This window comes from Aquarana catesbeiana, linkage group LG01 (assembly GCF_042186555.1).
Source record: "Aquarana catesbeiana isolate 2022-GZ linkage group LG01, ASM4218655v1, whole genome shotgun sequence".
Lineage (NCBI taxonomy): Eukaryota > Metazoa > Chordata > Amphibia > Anura > Ranidae > Aquarana > Aquarana catesbeiana.
In genome coordinates, this window is record NC_133324.1 from 897116976 (window position 1) to 897138859 (window position 21884).

A 21884-nucleotide genomic window follows, 5' to 3' on the forward strand; every position below is an offset into this window, starting at 1 on the left:
ATGAATTTTCACTTTTTTGAAATTGCCGCCAGGCTCCGCCCCCATGCGTCGCGACGCTCACAGGGAACGGAGCCCGGCACACAGGACATCGGGGCGGAGAACATCGCAGGATCCTGGGGACAAGGTAAGTATACCGCACAGGGTGGCTCGGGGTTACCGCTAATGGTGCTGAAATTTAACCCCCGAGCCACACTCGGGAAAACCGCCAGGGAGGTTAAAAATATTTTTTTTTTTCATAAATACACACTCCAACAGCAACTGAACATTACAAATGTACAATGTTGACTGTGGCAGACTATGCCAGTGCATTGTGCATGGGTACATATGCTTGTAGTCCAACTCAGCAGTACACAGGAAAAGGCGACAGCACCAAACCTGAACTTAGTAAGCGTTGCCATTCTAGGAAAATAAGGGGTTGATTTACTAAATGCAAACAGACTGTGCACTTTGCAAGTGCAATTGCTCCAAAGCTTAGTAAATGAGGTAAAGCTTCACTTTGCAAACAATACCCGATCACATGCAAGGAAAATTACAAAATAAACAGCATTTTTGCTTGCTTATGATTGCATGATTAACATTAGCAGAGCTTCCCCTCATTTAATAAGCTCTGGAGCAGCTGCACTTGCAAAGTACGCAGTCTATTTGCCTTTAGTAAATCAAGGTGTCTGTGGATAAATCATGATGGTTTGATGTAATTACAAACAGGGTATGTAAACAAAAAGAATTAAACTATTTGACATTACATGAATATGTGCAACAACATATTTAATTTAAAGTGGATGTAAACCCGAACATATACCTATATAAACAGCCTCGATGATACACAGGGAGGAAACAAATCTCCCTACATAAGTTTTACATGTACTGTATATCTGCTGTATTCAAATTTATATTTTCTTTAGAATGCGCACATTGTGTTACAGATTTTCTCTTCCTGTTCAGCACTGGAAGTGAAGTCTGGGCATACAGCCAAGACAGCTGATTGGAGGAAAGGCACACACCCCCTCTCCTCATAGGCAGAGACAGGCAGAGACTTGCAGAGCTGTTTTGTGAATAGTTCAGCTCCGTGCTAATCTATTTATAGCAACCTCCCTCAACCAAAATTCAGGTTGGTTTTAACTCAGTTGACGGAGAACTTGTCAGAAGTTATCAGGCTGATAACAGAAGAACAGAGCAGGAGAAAGCCATGGGAGTAGTGCTTTGAAGAGAGATAAGAAAAACTGCAGATACATGTACCCAGCTCATGAATCAGGTTTACATCCACTTAAAGGGGTTGGGTTTAGAAACACTTTAAGAATTCTTATTGTATAATTATTATTATGATTATTATTATCATTATGCATCTGGATAGATAGATGGATGGATGTTTATGCTTTTTTTAAACTTCCTGGAAATTCATAATGCATTATTGCATAATTCATATAGCCTTCACTGTACACATACCGTTCCCAGTCATTAAAGAAACTTACAGTATGCTCGAACCATAAAAATGTTGTTGGAAGCCAATAACTCACTTTTATGCTTTTAGTTTCTCTGAGAAACCCCATGTGAACATGCGGAAAATATTCAAACTCCATGCAAATCATAACCGGAACTGAACCTAGATAGAATACCAGAACTGAAAGATGTGTGTCATAATTACTTAACATTATAATTTTTCTCATTGGCTTTCATTCTAAAACCATAACTTTTTGGAATGTTTTTCTTTATAATTGTCAATAAAAAAAAAAATGAAACTATTTTTTTTTTTATTTTTATTTTTTTTTATTTAAAAGAAATGATTTTCCATCCTTGCATTCAAATGCAGATTCAAAATATGAAGCTCATTTGCAAAGCTCTTTCAGCTTTTTTCGCTCCTTTTGCTGTATATCCATATTTTATAATAAATTATAATTTAAAAAATCCAGAGCAGTAGTAACCAGAGCTTGTGGCAGATGACTGGACTAGGTAATTGAAGAAAGGATATGTCTCTGAGAATTCCTTAAGAGATGTATTATGCCATTGGGTGCATTACTCCACAAGAACCTACCCATACCTTCAAGATCAGCTTTGTGTGTCTAGACCCAAGCTGATTGGTATCTATGCAGAAGTGAGCCCGATTTTGCACTTCCTAGCTTTAGTAAATAAACCCCATTGTGTGCTTAAAAGTGGGGTATGCCTGTACTATGGTTTGGTTTAAAGAAAAACATTTTGAAAATATAATTTTATCAAGTAGTTAAAATATTGTGTAATTTTTTTTTGTACCTTGCTATTTTTCCTACACGTTTCATAGCTTTGTGTAAGTATTTTTAAAGAACAGATAGTCCAGTGATCAGTTTTTAGCAGGAAAAGAGTGGCTGATAACAATCTCTTGCAATTACTAATCTAACTCACAAAGAAAGATTTACTAAGCTTGGACAGTGCCAAAATTCCCAAACATGCAGGCTCTGCTAAAGATGAATGAACTGGCTGTAGATTTATCAAATGTTCAACATCTCTATTTTCCCAAACTGTTTTTCAGAATGAAACGAATGATGTCAATTTGAGCCACTATATTCCACCTATCCCATGCTATTTTTCTTGGGTAAACTACAATCTTTAAAACTGGAATGTCAAACTATTTTTCGGGTTCCTTTTAGACCTTTTTCTTTGTCTTTGTGGTCCTTGAACAGTGTGGGGTTACATAGTTACATAGTTAGTAAGGTTGAATAAAGACACCAGTCCATCCAGTTCAACCCAAGTGAGTGTGGGTGCATGTCTACAATTGTCCCTAACCCTGTACTGTATATCGCACACTCACATCAGTCCCTACCCTCAATCCAAGGTCCCCACTCATATACAAGGGCAAATTTTGGACAGAAGCCGATTAACCTACCAGCATGTCTTTGGAGTGTGGGAGTAAACCGGAGTGCCCGGAGGAAACCCACGCAGGCACAGGGAGAACATGCAAACTCCAGGCAGGTAGTGTCGTAGTTGGGATTCGATCCAGCAACCCTTCTTACTGCTAGGCGAGAGTGCTACCCACTACACCACTGTGCCACCTGTTGGGGTTGATTTGCTAAAACTGGATATTGCAAAATCTGGTGCAGCTGTGCATGGTAGCCAATCAGCTTCTAGGTTTTATTGTCAAACATTGAACAAGCTGGAGTTAGAAGCTGATTGGCTACCATGCACAGCTGCACCAGATTTTGCCCTTTCTAGTTTTAGTAAATGAACCCCTGTATAACATTAACATTTTTCCCATACTTTTTTTTTATGTTCATGCTATTTTATACCAGTATACCTTTTTATGTGTCATACAATATATTACCCCTTTAGATACGTTTGGTGCCAATACCCTTATGCCGCGTACACACGGTCAGATTTTCTGACGGGAAATCTTGGATGTGAGCTTGTTGTTGGAAAGTCCAACCGTGTGTATGCTCCATCGAATATTTGCTGTCGGACTTTCCGCCAACAAATGTTTGCTAGCAGGTTCTCAAATTTTCCGCCAACAAAACTTTGTTGTCGATAAGTCCGATCGTGTGTACAGAAGTTCGTCGCACAAAAGTTCACGCATGCTAGGAATCAAGCAGAAGGAGCCTCACTGGCTATTGAACTTCCTTTTTCTTGGCTCGTCGTATGTCTTGTATGTCACTGTGTTCCCACATTCGGAATTGTTGGCCAACATTTGTGTGACCGTGTGTATGCAAGACAAGTTTGAGCCAACAACCTTCGAACAAAAATACTCGGTTTTGTTGGCGGAACGTTCGATCGTGTGTACGGGGCATAACTATCACTCACTTTTTGCACGGACACTTGTACGTTTTGGACACTTTTTTGGAGTCCGTTCTACATATAGGTCCATACCTCAGCTCCCAGAACAGACAAACCACAGTGGCCCTGGTACTGCGGTTTGCATGACTTTGATCTTAGCCCTATGTAAGTAACAAGGATTGGAATTTCCTTCCCTCTTTTATGCAATTCTTCTCTGATCCCTGAGTTCAATGTCAGACCATATTGGTATTTTTATATATATATATATTTTATTATATATATATATATATATATATATATATATATATATATATATATATATATATATATATATATATTGGCTATGGGACAGGTAGTGATGGGAAATCTCCCCAACTGGACAAAGATGTAAGATATATATATATATATATATATATATATATATATATACATATAATTTCTTCTCAGACATGTTGACACATTTGCACCTGAGGAAGCGGCCTTTGCCGCAAAATACATTGAGCAATACAGGATGTAGCCATGTTTTGACATACTACTTGTTTACGTAACCCACACCTGAAATCCCTGGCTGCTCTCAACACCCTCAGAATATGGAGTACATAGATCCCCTTATATATGGTTAATCAGATCTGACTGTTAGATCATCTTTGTATAATACCTGAATTGTAATCTATTTATGTTTTGTATACATTATGCCTTGTCTATACAGTATATGAATTTGCTACCCTAACTGGAAATGTGCTGCTATACCGTCTTTACAAAGTGCAATATTTTTATGCCATGTATACATATGGGATTAATATGTCACATGCAATTATTGCAATGTGCTAAGTTTATACAATTTTTATGATAATAAACATGTTATTATACTTTTGAAACTGTAAATTGCCTCATTCAAAGTCCCAATTCTCTCCTGGTTTGGGTCAACTCAGCCTTTTGCCCACATTAACCAATAAATACATCATAACTGGGCCTAAGCTTTCTCCAGCAGTTCTGTACGTAGTTCTGATTAGTAAATCAGCAGGTCATGGTGAACTGACAGTATAACTAAAGGCATTTTTAAAATAAAGATGGATTGGAGCACCGGCCAAGTTTTTATTGCTGTCTGTGACACTGTTAAAGAGATTCACACTTTCTAATTGTCCTGTTTACCATTATCACCAAAAGTGAAACAGAATGAAAACCCCAAATTTTGGGAGATTAGTTCTAGTGAGCTTGGTGACAACCATGGATCCCCTCACTTTGAAGGGATTTTCTCTCACTTCTTGTTTTGGCTATGGGACAGGAAGTGATGGGAAATCTCCCCAACTGGACAAAGATGTAAAAAAAAACCTGACAAGGGTTATAACCCTCCCTTATTCTATCCAAAAAAAAAAAAAAATCCCGGGAGCTCTACTTTAACGTGGCCAGGTTTTCTCTACTGGACATAAAGATGAAGATGTACCCCTGCAGATAGGCAAGTAAACAGCATCTTCATCAGGTATCATAGAGATTGATTGTCCACTTGCAGTACATAGACCTACCAACTCTCTGAAATGCACTGCAGATTTGGCAGAATCAGCAAAGACTGGGGCCAGAGCCGGCAATTGGTGGCTAATCTTGTCAGTAGTATGTGTATACTGACAACCTATGTGGTTAATGCATGTAATTATAGTATTCTGTATATTAATTACTTTTTCCATTTGATATGCCTTTATTATACCTTTATTTATATAAGTTATAATTTTATTAACAGTTAACCTCTTCCTGCTCAGTCTATTGTCAATGGACAGCTAGCAAGACATACGTTGTTCTGGGTGGACATCATATGACGTCATATGTACCAGCTCGCTGCTAATACCGTGTGATCGCTGTAACAAATTACAGCAGATCACGTGAGTGTCTTCATTTTATGTTATCCATTGTATACAATTGTGTTGCTGGCTGTGATTGGCCACCGTGATCACATGGTACAGACATTCTTAATCACAGCCCACCTGTACCATGTGATTAGCTGCAGCCAATCACAGCTAATCACAATAATACAGCCTGAATGAATCAGTTTCATTCAGTAAAAATGGTTGCTTACTGTATATCAATGAAATTCACTGGCATGGACAATTATAATGTGAAAAAAAAAACTGATTACTTCCCCAGAGTAGTACAATGTTACTATGAAACTATGAAACTATGAAACACTGTATTGCTCTGGTCAGTGTGTTAAAAAAAATCTAATTGTAAAAATGTTTAAACAAAAAGATAATACAAAAAATTGAAAAAAAATATTATTTATATTTTTTTCTTTTCACATTCTGTTACCAGTCAATGTCTGTGATCACCGCTACATCAGTTATGTTAAAGCTGCACTGCACTGCTGACAGCATGTAAAAAAAAAAAAAAATGTAAACATCAAAAAACTTGCCATGCCTCTTACTAAATACTCTGGACTGTTCAGGCCTCAAGAAGTGAGATCAGTGTGCCATCAGTACATCAGGATTGATTAATATACCGGTATATACCATAGTTTGTTGACTTTCCTACAGACTAAATAATAAACACTGATTTGGGTTATTTTCATCAAAGAAAGTGAAGAAAGATTATTTATTTGCAAAATGTTATAACAAAAATAAAGAAAAACGTGTTTTTTTTTTTCTAAATTTTTGGTCTTTTTTTATTTAACAAAAAATAAAAAAAAACTCAAGGATGATTAAATACCATAAAAAGAAAGCTCTAGTTGTGTGAAAAAATGATAAAAATCCAATATGGGCACAGCGCAAAGTGCAACAGCGCTAAAAGCTGAAAATTGGTCTGGGCAGGAAGGGGGTGAAAGTGCTCGGTATTGAAGTGGTTAAATGCAGGCCATGCTTACCAGCAAAAATGTCATGGGATTGGAGCAAACTTTCATTGCATGCAATATACCCAACATATGTAGTGTTACCCCTTAGGAAGAATTCCCTAAAAAAAAATTTTCCTTCCTATTCCCTTCACTTAAATGTTCTTCACTTAAATCCCTTGCCCCCTCTGTTTTTTCTTTTTTCTTCCCAGAACCTCCCTGTCTTCTCTTATTTCTTATGCTATTGCCCTCGCTTCTGCTTCTGTTTTCAATCTTCTGGTAAGCTTTGAAATCACAATTTTCACAGGAAACTTCAGCATTCAGAAAGACCATATATTTTCTTGTTTAAAACATAATGCTCATATGGTCATATCCTGTAAAGTTACATAAAGGATAAATAAATAACTGCTAACTATGTAATGCATTATATTCACTTGCCTTCAACCGATCAGTTTTTAACATGCTTTCCATGGTGATGCTTAACACAGTTTTGGTGGCTGTGACCTTCAGTCATTCTTCAGAACTTTTATGGCAACTCAAAAACATTTTGTCCTCAACTTGGCCAGATGTCTACCTTATAGCAAGCTGTGGTGTATTTCACACCTGCTGGATTTTCATAGGTCCACGGCTTTTGGGAGAACCACAATTTTGGAACCCACTAGTGCTTTACAAAGTTCAGAAGTCGACTTTGAATGAATGAACTTAAAGTCACACTGTATGGCACCAACATCCTTCACACACCTCCTGATGACATCCCAGATCTGACGAAACGCATAGGGCAGGACTTCCGGCTATTCCATTTCCGACATTTTAAATGCATCCCGCCTCCTATGGGAATCAGAGCAGCAGTGTCTCTATGCTAAGCTTTGGCAGATCGTTCCGGGTGCCAGGTCAGGCACCATATATTGCTAGTGTAAACCCTTTTTAATTTTTTTTGAGATTTTAATAAATGGTAATACCCTATGAGGTTTTCTTAGCTTCCTCTTTTTATATGCGCAATGTTACATAGTTACATAGTTACATAGTAGGTGAGGTTGAAAAAAGACACAAGTCCATCAAGTCCAACCTATGTGTGTGATTATGTGTCAGTATTACATTACATATCCCTGTATATTGCGGTCATTCAGGTGATTATCTAATAGTTTCTTGAAGCTATCAATGCTCCCCGCTGAGACCACCGCCTGTGGAAGGGAATTCCACATCCTTGCCGCTCTTACAGTAAAGAACCCTCTACGTAGTTTAAGGTTAAACCTCTTTTCCTCTAATTGCAATGAGTGGCCACGAGTCTTATTAAACTCTCTTCTGCGAAAAAGTTTTATCCCTATTGTGGGGTCACCAGTACAGTATTTGTAAATTGAAATCATATCCCCTCTCAAGCGTCTCTTCTCCAGAGAGAATAAGTTCAGTCCTCGCAACCTTTCCTCATAACTAAGATCCTCCAGACCCTTTATTAGCTTTGTTGCCCTTCTTTGTACTCGCTCCATTTCCAGTACGTCCCTCCTGAGGACTGGTGCCCAGAACTGGACAGCATACTCCAGGTGCGGGCGGACCAGAGTCTTGTAGAGCGGGAGAATTATCGTTTTATCTCTGCAGTTGATCCCCCTTTTAATGCATGCCAATATTCTGTTTGCTTTATTAGCAGCAGCTTGGCATTGCATGCCGTTGCTGAGCCTATCATCCACTAGGACCCCCAAGTCCTTTTCCATCCTAGATTCCCCCAGAGGTTCTCCCCCCAGTGTATAGATTGCATTCATATTTTTGACACCCAAATGCATTATTTTACATTTTTCTACATTGAACCTCATTTGCCATGTAGTCGCCCACCCCATTAATTTGTTCAGGTCTTTTTGCAAGATTTCCACATCCTGCGGAGAAGTTATTGCCCTGCTTAGCTTAGTATCGTCTGCAAATACAGAGATGGAACTGTTTATCCCATCCTCCAGGTCATTTATGAACAAATTAAATAGGATTGGTCCCAGCACAGAACCCTGGGGGACCCCACTACCCACCCCTGACCATTCTGAGTACTCCCCATTTATCACCACCCTCTGAACACGCCCTTGTAGCCAGTTTTCAATCCATGTACTCACCCTATGGTCCATGCCAACGCACCTTATTTTGTACAGTAAACGTTTATGGGGAACTGTGTCAAATGCTTTTGCAAAATCCAGATACACCACGTCTACGGGCCTTCCTTTATCTAGATGGCAACTCACCTCCTCATAGAAGGTTAATAGATTGGTTTGGCAAGAACGATTCTTCATGAATCCATGCTGATTACTGCTAATGATATCATTCTTATTACTAAAATCTTGTATATAGTCCCTTATCATCCCCTCCAAGAGTTTACATACTATTGATGTTAGGCTAACTGGTCTGTAATTCCCAGGGATGTTTTTTGGGCCCTTTTTAAATATTGGTGCTACATTGGCTTTTCTCCAATCAGCTGGCACCATTCCAGTCAATAGACTGTCTGTAAAAATTAGGAACAACGGTCTGGCAATCACCTGACTGAGTTCCCTAAGTACCCTCGGATGCAAGCCATCTGGTCCCGGTGATTTATTAATGTTAAGTTTCTCAAGTCTAATTTTAATTCCGTCCTCTGTTAACCATGTAGGTGCTTCCTGTGTTGTGTCATGAGGATAAACACTGCAGTTTTGGTTACTGAAGCCCCCCGATTCACTCGTGAATACTGAGGAGAAGAATAAATTCAATACCTCTGCCATCTCCCCATCCTTTGTAACCAGATGTCCTTCCTCATTCTTTATGGGGCCAATATGGTCTGTCCTCCCTTTTTTACTGTTTACATATGTGGAATAGAGGGTATGGGGTCTGTGGATGATGGCATAATACACAGCAGGAATTGTGAAAGCACATATTAACCTTCCCTTGATATACACTTAGGGGGTCAGTAACTTCTGGTAAGTTTGGTCCCTGCAGGGGAGACAGGTGATCACACGGATTGAAGGAATCTGGAGTGAATTTTTGTATATCCTTCACAATATAGAAAGTAAAAAACAAAAATAAATGAGACTTTTGAGGTGCTCTAACTTATACGAGACATACAATGTGATTAAAACTTCATATACTTTTATTCTTATTAATCTAAAAAGTTAATCATTAGATCCTTAAAATACATAACCACTGGTGACCAGATTGTTATGCATTTTAAGGATCTAATGATCACAATTTTAGATTAATAAAAAATAAAAATATATGACGTTTTAATTACATTGTATGTCTCATATATATGTGAAGGCAGCTCAAAAGTGCCAATTATTTTTGTTTTTTTACTTTCTTTATGAATGAGGAGGTATTTCCTACTGTTTCAATTTACAGGGGAAGATTTCTTGGTCATTTTTTCATTGTTTTCTTTTATATAAAGTTAAATCTACAGAAAATAAATGCTAAAAAAAAAGAATAGTTTTATTATCAACAAAAATATAAGTATAGGATTCAATACATGATAGCATTGTAAACAATCATATTGCATATTTAAAAAAAAAATTCAAATAAACACATTGAACACGACATTTGTGGTATAAACTTTTGTTATCAGCCATTTTTTATATTTAATATTTTATGATTATATTAATGAAACAAAGACGTAGTATGTGTACCTTTTAGTGTGTCCCGGTATGTCGCAGAGACAAATCCTATCAATTTCAGGAGTTTCTGTCTCAGTGACAGCCTTTTAATTACACTTATTACATTTTTAAATATTTTATCATTGGTTCAATGGACCAAAGAAAGAATAATCGGAAGATACAGCATTTGGCCTTTGCTAAGTAGCCAGGACGAGTGTCTAAAAGATATGTGCAATGTTTTTTTTTCCCCCTCTTATCACCATTAGCCATTTTCACTGGATAGAGATACAAAATAACTAGCCTTTACAGTGAGCCATTAAACTGTCATTTGGGCAACTGTGCATGAAGAGGCATCAGATAGCGGTCAGTGCTGGAGCAGAACGGAGTTTGTGAATCATAGCTGTCTACTCTGTACTTAAATCACATTCACCACTGGAGCAGTCAAGGGTTTTATTAAAGAGAGAAGCATTCATCTGGAGCCATGTATCAAAAAAATGAGAGTAAATAAAAGCCTTACGATTCCTCTCCTTCTTTTTCATGTTTTATTTATCATAATAGGAGCCTAACAAGAGAATGTATGTAAAGATGAAGCTTGATAAAGAGTTTGGAGAGACATGACTAGCCACCATGAAAGAAGAGAAAAGGATTTTTACGTTTCTCTACGATTTGTGTTACCTTCACCCTATGTAGTCATAAAACGAAAGAATTCGTTTCAGCCTAGTACGATAACAAGTCAAATCATGCTAGAGGTGTGCTTATTTAAACCAATACATATCCGTTTTTGGCCAAGCTGGTATGCAATAGGTACGATACAACACAATAAATGGCAACTTGGTTGACATAACGGAAAGATTCCTTTCTAAGGCCGGCTTGACAAAACATTTAAAAATTTTGATAAATCAAGGCACATACTGGCATTTACCCTAGTTAGTCTGTTTCTCCCCATTTATGTCATGTCTGTGCGTAAAAGTACTAAGTATGGGATGTATGATATTTATGTATTGCAAACAGAAATAAATAAAATTTTGAATTAAAAAAAATAAAGGTGTATAGATTATAAACACTAAACAAAATGGGTATAGAAACAAGGCACAGAAGAAGGTTTTGTCTGTTTGAGGTTACAGATTAACCCACAGACTTATAATGATAGCTGTGTACAGTCAGCTTGAGTAACAAACTCATGTCTGTGGGTGGCTCCTGAGCCTGCGGGCCAGGTGCTGTCAGGATTAACAGTCAATCAAAAGAGATAAAAAATCTGACCAGATCATTCTTTAACCACTAGCTTGCTGTGGTGCACCACATGCTCCTTACCTGGGGGTAGCTGGACCAAGCCTGAATGAACTGACTCTCTCTTGAGTCTAGACAGTTAGGTAATGGGTGAACATAAGATAGAGCAGAGTATTGACAGTGATTGGAGGTGATTATTTGGTTATTCATAAGAACAGCGCAAGAGAAGCCTTCTAGCCAAGAATGGGATCAACTGAATGCTAGTGAATATATCAGAAGGTAACAGTGGAGCAGAAAGGATGGCAGATATTTAGATCAAAAATATTTGGGTAAAAGATGAATTGCTTGAATGTAAAGTCATAATAACTTTCAGGAATGATCCCATTGCACAATGTACCATGCTATGTGTTATCTACCTTAAGAGGAACCTATGTATCTCTACTTGAAACATAGTAACTGTTACATTACAAAAATGTCATGGATCACCTTTTCACCAGTTGGCTTAGGGTCATCGGAATAAAATAATAAAAAAATAAAATACAGTGTTATTACCCCCCCCCACACACACACGCAAAACACAAACCTGCCAAAAAGTTTTGGCTTAGGATATACTGAACCTCAGTACCTGAGTGAACCTCAGTAAAGGTGACATACAGTAAAGAGATGGTGCCAGTCAATTCACTGTATACAGTCAGGTCCATAAATATTGGGACATCAACACAATTCTAATCTTTTTGGCTCTATACACCACCACAATGGATGAAATGGAAAGGAATGGAATGAAACAAACAAGATGTGCTTTAACTGCAGACTTTCAGCTTTAATTTGAGGGTATTTACATCCAAATCTGGTGAACGGTGTAGGAATTACAACAGTTTGTATATGTGCCCCCCACTTTTTAAGGGACCAAAAATAATGGGACAAATTAACAATCATCCATCAAAGTTTCACTTTTTAATACTTGGTTGCAAATCCTTTGCAGTCAATTACAGCCTGAAGTCTGGAACGCATAGACATTACCAGACTCTGGGTATCATCCCTGGTGATGCTCTGCCAGGCCTCTACTGCAAATGTCTTCAGTTCCTGCTTGTTCTTTGGGCATTTTCCCTTCAGTTTTGTCTTCAGCAAGTGAAATGCATGCTCAATCGGATTCAGATCAGGTGATTGACTTGGCCATTGCATAACATTCCACTTCTTTCCCTTAAAAAACTCTTTGGTTGCTTTCACAGTATGCTTCGGGACATTGTCCATCTGCACTGTGAAGCGCCGTCCAATGAGTTCTGAAGCATTTTGCTGAATATGAGCAGATAATATTGCCCGAAACACTTCAGAATTCATCCTGCTGCTTTTGTCAGCAGTCACATCATCAAAAAAAACAAGAGAACCACTTCCATTGGCAGCCATACATGCCCACGCCATGACACTACCACCACCATGCTTCACTGATGAGGTGGTATGCTTTGGATCATGAACAGTTCCTTTCCTTCTCCATACTCTTCTCTTCCCATCACTCTGGTACAAGTTGATCTTGGTCTCATCTGTCCATAGGATGTTGTTCCAGAACTGTGAAGGCTATTTTAGATGTTTGGCAAACTTTAATCTGGCCTTCCTGTTTTTGAGGCTCACCAATGGTTTACATCTTGTGGTGAACCCTCTGTATTCACTCTGGTGAAGTCTTCTCTTGATTGTTGACTTTGACACACATAAACCTACCTCCTGGAGAGTGTTCTTGATCTGGCCAACTGTTGTGAAGGGTGTTTTCTTCACCAGGGAAAGAATTCTTTGTTCATCCACCACAGTTGTTTTCCATGGTCTTCCGGGTCTTTTTGTGTTGTTGAGCTCACCGGTGCGTTCTTTCTTTTTAAGGATGTTCCAAACAGTTGATCTGGCCACACCTAATGTTTTTGCTATCTCTCTGATGTGTTTGTTTTGTTTTTTCAGCCTAATGATGGCTTACTTCACAGATAGTGACAGCTCTTTGGATCTCATATTGAGAGTTGACAGCAACAGATTCCAAATGCAAATAGCACACTTGAAATGAACTCTGGACCTTTTGTCTGCTCCTTGTAAATGGGATAATGAGGGAATAACACACACCTGGCCATGGAACAGCTGAGCAGCCAATTGTCTCATTACTTTTGGTCCCTTAAAAAGTGGGAGGCACATATACAAACTGTTGTAATTCCTACACCGTTCACCTAATTTGGATGTAAATACCCTCAAATTAAAGCTGAAAGTCTGCAGTTAAAGCACATCTTGTTCGTTTAATTTCAAATCCATTGTGGTGGTGTATAGAGCCAAAAAGATTAGAATTGTGTCGATGTCACAATATACATGGACCTGACTGTAAATACACATTTTCACCAGCTTTAGGTGGGCTCCATGCATAGGATTAGGTATTAAAGATATAACAAGAGGAAGAACAGCAAGGTGAATTGTCTTCGAGAGAATTGCTTCACTCTCAAGGGAGCTGCCATTAGTGTTGCCATTAGTGTTAATATAGCACTCCATGGGTTTTATGAACTTTGTTTTTACAATCTGTATTTGATACATCCAGGATTTTTCATGTATGTTTTCTGACACCATTTTTTTGATCACGGTGTGCCTCTGTGCCAATTTTTGTGCCATTATTTTTTGTTTGTGCTATCCATGTGTTTTTATTGCTGCACACAATGTAGAGAGACATAACTCTAAATCTTGCGTGCAAGGGTGGCTTTATAGGATGCTGCAAGATAAAGGAGCACCCCTGAAACAGGAAACCTGGGGCAGCAGTCACCCAGATAGCAAGCAATTGAGCTGCAAGTTGGAAAATGACTTGCTAAGCTACTGCTAGACTTGCCAGGCTTCACAAATTTGTTATACAATTACAGTAAGTCCACATTGCATGACGCCAGATCAACTTTCTTGGCAAACATTCTGCAAGTCTTCTGCAAGTTCTGGTTCAGTTATGTTCTGCAATAGTCATCACACCACAGGGGGCACTGTGGCTGAATTTGGAAAAGTGTCAACTAGAACTTGTGCTTCATGTGCTCTGCTAGTGTAAAACTTGCCAGTGAAAATGTGCAGCAAGTTAACAAGACTTACAATTCAACACTGCCACAAATTTGTGGCAAGTTATCCTTACTATCTGGGCATGGCACAATCTTCAATTGGCAAGAATTAGGCCTCATTCACACATGGCGTACTAGAGCGCGTGTTTACTCACATAGGGATGCACAGATTTTTCATACATCCTCATGCAGGCTGTCATATTGATGTCAATTGGGATGCAGTGGCCACATGGACACAACCGCTGCTCCCAATTTGACATCCATGTGGGTTTTTCTCAAAGCTTGCAAATTGGCTTCGAAAAAGGCCAGAAAAAAATTACAAGATTCAGATCCCATAGACTTTAATGGGATTTGGCCACTATGTTCACATTCTGCAGACTTTTTCAGTTGTTCAGCCACTGAACTTTGCTCAGGTTCACTGATCACCATTTATAACGTACTATCACTGGAGGTTTGACAGAACTTTTATTGGACGCACTACAGTACTATTACTGAAAGATTCACAGTTCTCTCAATTAAGGAGTTACATTGCTGCTAATAGAGGAACGACAGTACTATCTCTGAAGGTACCACATTACTCTTAGTAGAGAAATAATAGTACTATATCAAGTCATATGTCTACAAAGTGCTATGCACTATAAACATTTAAAACCTGAAGCGTACATGAAACCCTGCACAAAGAAATCTGAATAATGGCTCCACCCTCAAAATAGTTGCTTCTCCTACGGAAGAGTGACCAGGTACTCTTCAATGCACTTCCTAATGCATCTGTAGTCTTACCCTTGTGATAACAGATTTATAGGGATTTGAATCCTGCAGTGTACATACAGTACAGTATGTCTAATACAGTCTTTTCCAATCTTTTTACCGCAAAGGAACTTTTGAAAACATTTTTAGGTCTCTAGGTACCTCTGATAAAAATGGTTTTATTTACAGCTCTAAAATTGAACTAATACTAATAATGTTCAGAAAAGAAAAACAGGCATTACTGTAAAAAATGCACTCTTCCCCATACAGTATGTTGATGATCAGTAGAGAAGAGCTTTTATGTTTGTGGTCACAGTAGAGAAGGGCCTCTTACATTAGTGGTCAGTGAAGAAGGTCACCTTACTTTGGTGGTAAGCAGAGAAGGGCCTCTTACATGAGTGGTCAGTGGAGAAGATCACCTTACATTGCTGATCAAGAGCCTCCTACATGCGTGGTCAGTGGAGAAGGTCCCCTTACATTGGTGGTTAGTGAAAAGAATTACCCTTTCTTTGATTGTCAGTTGTATGTATTCTCCTTTAGGGATCAATCAGAGAAATGTTCCCTTACAAACTGCTAAATAGATTATTGCTGTCTGTGGTTACTCATAGTTATAGATTATAGACATTATTTACTACTTGTAATCAATTACTGTATCAAGGCTTCTCCAGTACAGGCATACCCCACTTTTAAGTACACAATGGGATTGATTTACTAAAGCTAGAAAATGCAAAATCAGGCTCACTTCTGTATAAAAACCAATGAGCTTCTAACCCCAGCTTGTTCAATTAAGCTTTGGTAATAAAACCTGGAAGCTCATTGGTTTCTATGCAGACGTGAGCATGATTTTGCACTTTCTAGCTTTAGTAAATAAACCCCATTGTGTACTTAAAAGTGGGGTATGCCTGTATTCAATTTTTTTTTGTTTGTTCAGAAAACTCGAGGAGTAGTGACTTTTCTTACCTTTGCTATAGAAATATATTTTAGAGATAGCAGAAGCATCTCTAATCATGAGTTTACTTCTCACACGTGGATTAAATCAGAATGGCCATGCCATAGATTATTGTTTAATTTTAATGATTTTGGTCCTAAAGCTTTAAAAATGGTCTCTACTGTATTCTTCATTATATCTATTAAGGGTGCTGGCACACAAAGCTGTTTTACTGCCAATGCTTTTGCAGCTCAGGAATAAAATGTAAAGAGAATTGCCTGATAACCTGATTACCTGCTGATCTTCAACTGGCCATAGCATTTTGAAGTCTTGTTATTAGCTTTTTGTGATAGGGAGGGATTTTTATTATTTTTTATTTTAATAGATTGGAAGGAGTCAAAATAATATATAAGTATTATTCAGCAGTCGTTGAAGCTGTTTTGAGGTTCATGTGCCAACTTTCATTGAATATTTACTGCATGAGGCAAAGTGTTTGTCGCTTAAAGCGTCCAGCCAAAACCTTTTTCTTGTTTTGCATACAAAGAGGAAGAGTTTTACACCTATCCATTGCCATTAGATAGATTTTCTCTCACTTCCAGTCTGGTGAAACTATTGTCAGCAAAGTATAGTATTTATGTAAGTCTCTCTAACAGACCCCCCCAAAAACAGCATGTGGGCGGGGCCTACTTGCCCTGCATGTGGGGGTATCTTTCGCACAGAGCACGCTAATCAATGCCTGGGACCAGATGGGGATTGCAGTCAATTGAAGAATGTAACATTAAAGAGGATTTCCCCCCAAAAATGGAACTTCTGCTTTTTCGTAATCCTCCTCCCCTCCGGTGTCACATTTGGCACCTTTTAGGGGGGAGCAGATACCTGTCTAATACATATTATTTTGCTCCCACTTGCGGGCATAGATACCAGAGCCACCCGCGGGTATCTACGCCACTTCCGGCACCTTCTCCATCCCCCCGCTGTCTTCTGGGAGACACACAGGTCCCAGAAGACAGCAGGGATCATGCAACGCGAGATACCCAGTGGTATCACGCAACATGAGTTGGGCATGCGCAGTAGGGAACCAGGAAGTGAAGCCGCAAGGCTTCACTTCCTGATTCCCTTACCGAAGATGGTGGCAGCAGCACCCGAGAGCCGAGGGAGAGATCGGCTTCGGGTGCTGACATTGAGGGCGCCCTGAACAGGTAAGTGTCCTTATTTTAAAAGTCTGCAGCTGCAGTATTTGTAGCTGCTGACGTTTAAAAAAAAAAAAAAATTCAGCGGAACTCAGCTTTAAGTGCTAGTAAACATAGAGGTTTCAATTGCCATAATTCATTGACATAAATCATATATATGATCATATACTCTCTCTCTCTCTCTCTCTCTCTCTCTCTATATATATATATATATATATATATATATATATATATATATATATACAGTATCTCACAAAAGTGAGTACACCCTTCACAATTTTGTAAATATTTTATCCTTATTATTATTATTATTTTATTATATTATTATTATATCTTTTCATGTGACAACGCTGAAGAAATGTAACAATGTAAAGTAGTGAGTGTACAGCTTGTATAACAGTGTAAATTTGCTGTCCCCTCAAAATAACTCAACACACAGCCATTAATGTCTAAACCGCTGGCAACAAAAGTGAGTACACCCCTAAGTTGAAATGTCTCAATTAGCCATGTCATGTGACTCGTTAATGTTACAAGGTCTCAGGTGTGAATGGGGAGCAGGTGTGTTAAATTTGGTGTTATTGCTCTCACTCTCTCATATTGGTCACTGGAAGTTCAACATGGCACCTTGTGGCAAAGAACTTTCTGAGGACCTGAAAAGAATTGCTGCTCTACATAAAGATGACCTAGGCTATAAGAAGATTGCCAAGACCCTGAAACTGAGCTTCAGCACGGTGGCCAAGACCATACAGCGGTTTTACAGGACAGGTTCCACTCAGAACAGGCCTTGCATGGTCGACCAAAGAAGTTAAGTGCACGTGCTCAGCATCATATCCAGAGGTTGTCTTTGGGAAATAGAAGTATGAGTGCTGCCAGCATTGCTGCAGAGGTTGAAGGGATGGGTCAGCCTGTCAGTGTTCAAACCATAGACCGCACACTGCATCAAATTGGTCTGCATGGCTGTTGTCCCAGAAGGAAGCCTCTTCTAAAGATAATGCACAAGAAAGCCTGCAAACAGTTTGCTGAAGACACACAGACTAAGGACATGGATTACTGGAACCATGTCCTGTGGTCTGATGAGACCAAGATAAACGTATTTAGTTTAGATGGTGTCAAGCGTGTGTGGCGGCAACCAGGTGAGGGGTACAAAGACAAGTGTGTCTTGCCTACAGTCAAGCGTGGTGGGGGAAGTGTCATGGTCTGAGTGCTGCCGGCACTGGGGAGCTACATTTTACTGAGGGAACCATGAATGTCAACATGTACTGTGATGTACTGAAACAGAGCATGATCCCCTCCCTTCAGAGACTGGGTTGCAGGGCACTATTCCAACATGATAGCGACCCCAAATACACCGAAGCTGAGTGTAAAGGTGATGGACTGGCCAAGCATGTCTCCAGACCTAAACCCTATTGAGCATCTGTGGGGCATCCTCAAATGGAAAGTGGAGGAGCACAAGGTCTGTAACATCCACCAGCTCCGTGATGTCGTCATGGATGAGTGGAAGAGGACTCCAGTGGCAACCTGTGAAGCTCTGGTGAACTCCATGCCTATGGGGGTTAAGGCAGTGCTGGAAAAACTTCTTCTTATGTCCTCTGTGGTCTACTGAACCTCTTCTTTCCCTCCTCACTTATACATGTTTGAAATAAGTAGAGCTCATTAGTTGCAGTCATGTGCACTGCTCTATGCACACTACAAATCCTGTAGTCCATAGTCCATCTTAGGAGTGAGCAACATTCCTACATACCATGAGACCATGGAGAATGAACACCCTCTAACAGGAAGTCAGATCACAGCAGCAAAAAAAGGGGGAATTTGGAGATTTAAAGGAGGCTGTGAACAATACAGGGTACTTTTTTGAGTTAAGGATACATGCATGAATAAAATATATTTAATTAAAGCCAAAGTCAGAACCCCAGTTGCTCTGTCATCGTGAAAACAGCAGCCCCTTCCACCACTTTACTATTAGCTAGTGAGGATGCCAAGAGGTGTTATTGGAAGAAGCAAACTGATTTTCTGTATTTTTTGAGTTAAGAATACATACATGAATAGAATGTACTTCTTGTAAACATGAGTTTAGTGTCACTTTAATTCAGAACCGCAGATCGCTCTGTCATAAAAGCAGCAGCCCATTCTAATACTTTGCTATTAGAGAGTGAAGGCTCAAAGAACAGTTATTGAAAGGAGCAAACAGATGCCGCTGCTAATTGGACAATGCTGTTAATCTAATATAATTTTTTGAGCAACTGCAACTGGAAGGGAAGAGCTTAGGTAGGTTAAATTAGTAAGATGATGCCCATCCAAAATCCAATGAGCAAATAGGTAAATAAATCTTTCAAGCTGCAACAGTGAATAGTGGTAACACCTTGGTGTACATAGCAGAAGGGGTTTGTGCATCAAGAGACTGAACATAACTTTAAACTTTCTGTCAGGGGAAGCAATTCCCATACACTATATTGCCAAAGGTATTGGGACGCCTACCTTTACACAAACACGAACTTTAATGGCATCCCAGTCTGTAGGGTTCAATATTGAGTTGGCCCATCCTTTGCAGCTATAACAGCTTCAACTCTTCTGGGAAGGCTGTCCACAAGGTTTAGGAGTGTGTCTATGGGAATGTTGGACCATTCTTCCAGAAGGACATTTGTGAGGTCAAACACTGATGTTGGACGAGAAGGCCTGGCTCACAGTCTCCGCTTTAATTCATCCCAAAGGTCTTCTATTGGATTGAGGTCAGGACTCTGTGCAGGCCAGTCAAGTTCCTCCACCACAAACTCGCTCATCCATGTCTTTATGGACCTTGCTTTGTGCACTGGTGTGCAGTCATGTTGGAACAGGAAGGGGCCATCCCCAAACTGTTCCCACAAAGTTGGGAGCATGAAATTATACAAAATGTCTTGGTATGCTCACGGCTTAAGAGTTCCCTTCACTGGAACTAAGAGGCCAAGCCCAACCCCTGAAAAACAACCCCACACCCTAATCCCCCCTCCACCAAATGATTTGGACCAGTACACAAAGCAAGGTCCATAAAGACATGAGAGAGAGTGTTTGGGGTGGAGGAACTTGACTGGCCTGCAGAGAGTCCTGACCTCAACCCAATAGAACACCTTTGGGATGAATTAGAATGGAGACTGTGAGCCAGGCCTTCTTGTCCACATCAGTGCCTGACCTCCTGAAGCGCTAGAAAGGACTGTAGGGTCTTGTATGATTGGATGTAGTTGTGATGTATACAATCTGTGGTTGATAAGGATCAAACTCAGTGCAGCTGGCACAACACTGGAATAATGTGGAACAAACAAAAAGAACTATAAGCAGCGCTCTATGAGTAAGATCCAAAGTGTAGTAATCATAAAAACAGGTACTTTTTTTTTTTATTTGACTACTACACTTTGGATCTTACTCATAAGCCTCGTACACACGATCGGATTTTCCGACGAGAATTGTGTGATGACAGGCTGTTGGCGGAAAATCCGATCGTGTGTACGCTCCATCAGACAATTTTGGATTTTCCGTGGACAAATGTTGGATCGTAGGTTTTAAAAATTCCAAAGTACAAACACGCATGCTCGGAAGCAGAAGCGGTCGGTCTTGTAAACTAGCGTTTGTAATGGAGAATTAACATTTGTGACGTGGCAAATTATGAAATGTCGAAATGCAGCGCACAATTCTCTTCTTCTTTAATGGGATAATAATGAAGCTGTTTTGCTGGTGATACTGATGGAGTTATTGCAAACTAATTTTCAAAGGCTTTTTTTTCTAGTGATATCAAGAATAATAGTATTATGTTTTTTTGTTTTTTTTTTTATTTGGCCAAGTTACCACCACACCATTATCCTGTAGTTTTTAAGATCAAAGATACAACTATGTTGGTGTCCCTTGTCAATTTTACATTGTATTTTTTAAAATGTAACTGCCTACTCCCAAACTGTCATTTGAAGTAAAACACATAGCCAAGAATTATTCTACACAATTTTTTTTTATTGTGCATTAAAAAAATTAAAAAAATTAAAATTAGACATGCTATCTGCCACTAGAACTTAACCAAAAAGTGCATTTTATGCATCCAAAAATATAGAAAATATACCAAATCAAAGTATTATTCAACCAAAAAAATAATGTGAAAGCAATAACTCCAAGGCCAATAATAAATAACATGTTATCTCCTCCGATTCCGCAACATGGCTGGTTGACGAACAGCCATTCAGAAACGAACTGAAAAGCACGAAATGAAAAGCGCAAATAAACACTCACCAAACTTCTACTAACACGAAATTAGCAGAAGGAGCCCAAAGGGTGGCGCTAAAGAGCTGAAAAACAACGTAGTACGTTTAGTACGCCACTACATTCGTAATTATTAGCCAACATTTGTGTGACCGTGTGTTTGCAAGACAAGTTTGAGCCAACGCCCTTTGGACAAAATTCCACGGTTTTGTTGGCGGAAAGTCCGATCATGTGTACAAAGCAATAGAGCGCTGCCTAAACATTCCCATAGACACACTTCTAAACCTTGTGGACAGCCTTCCCAGAAGAGTTGAAGCTGTTATAGTTACAAACGTTAGGCCAACTCAATATTGAACCTTATGGACTAAGTCTGGGATGTTATTAAAGTTCATG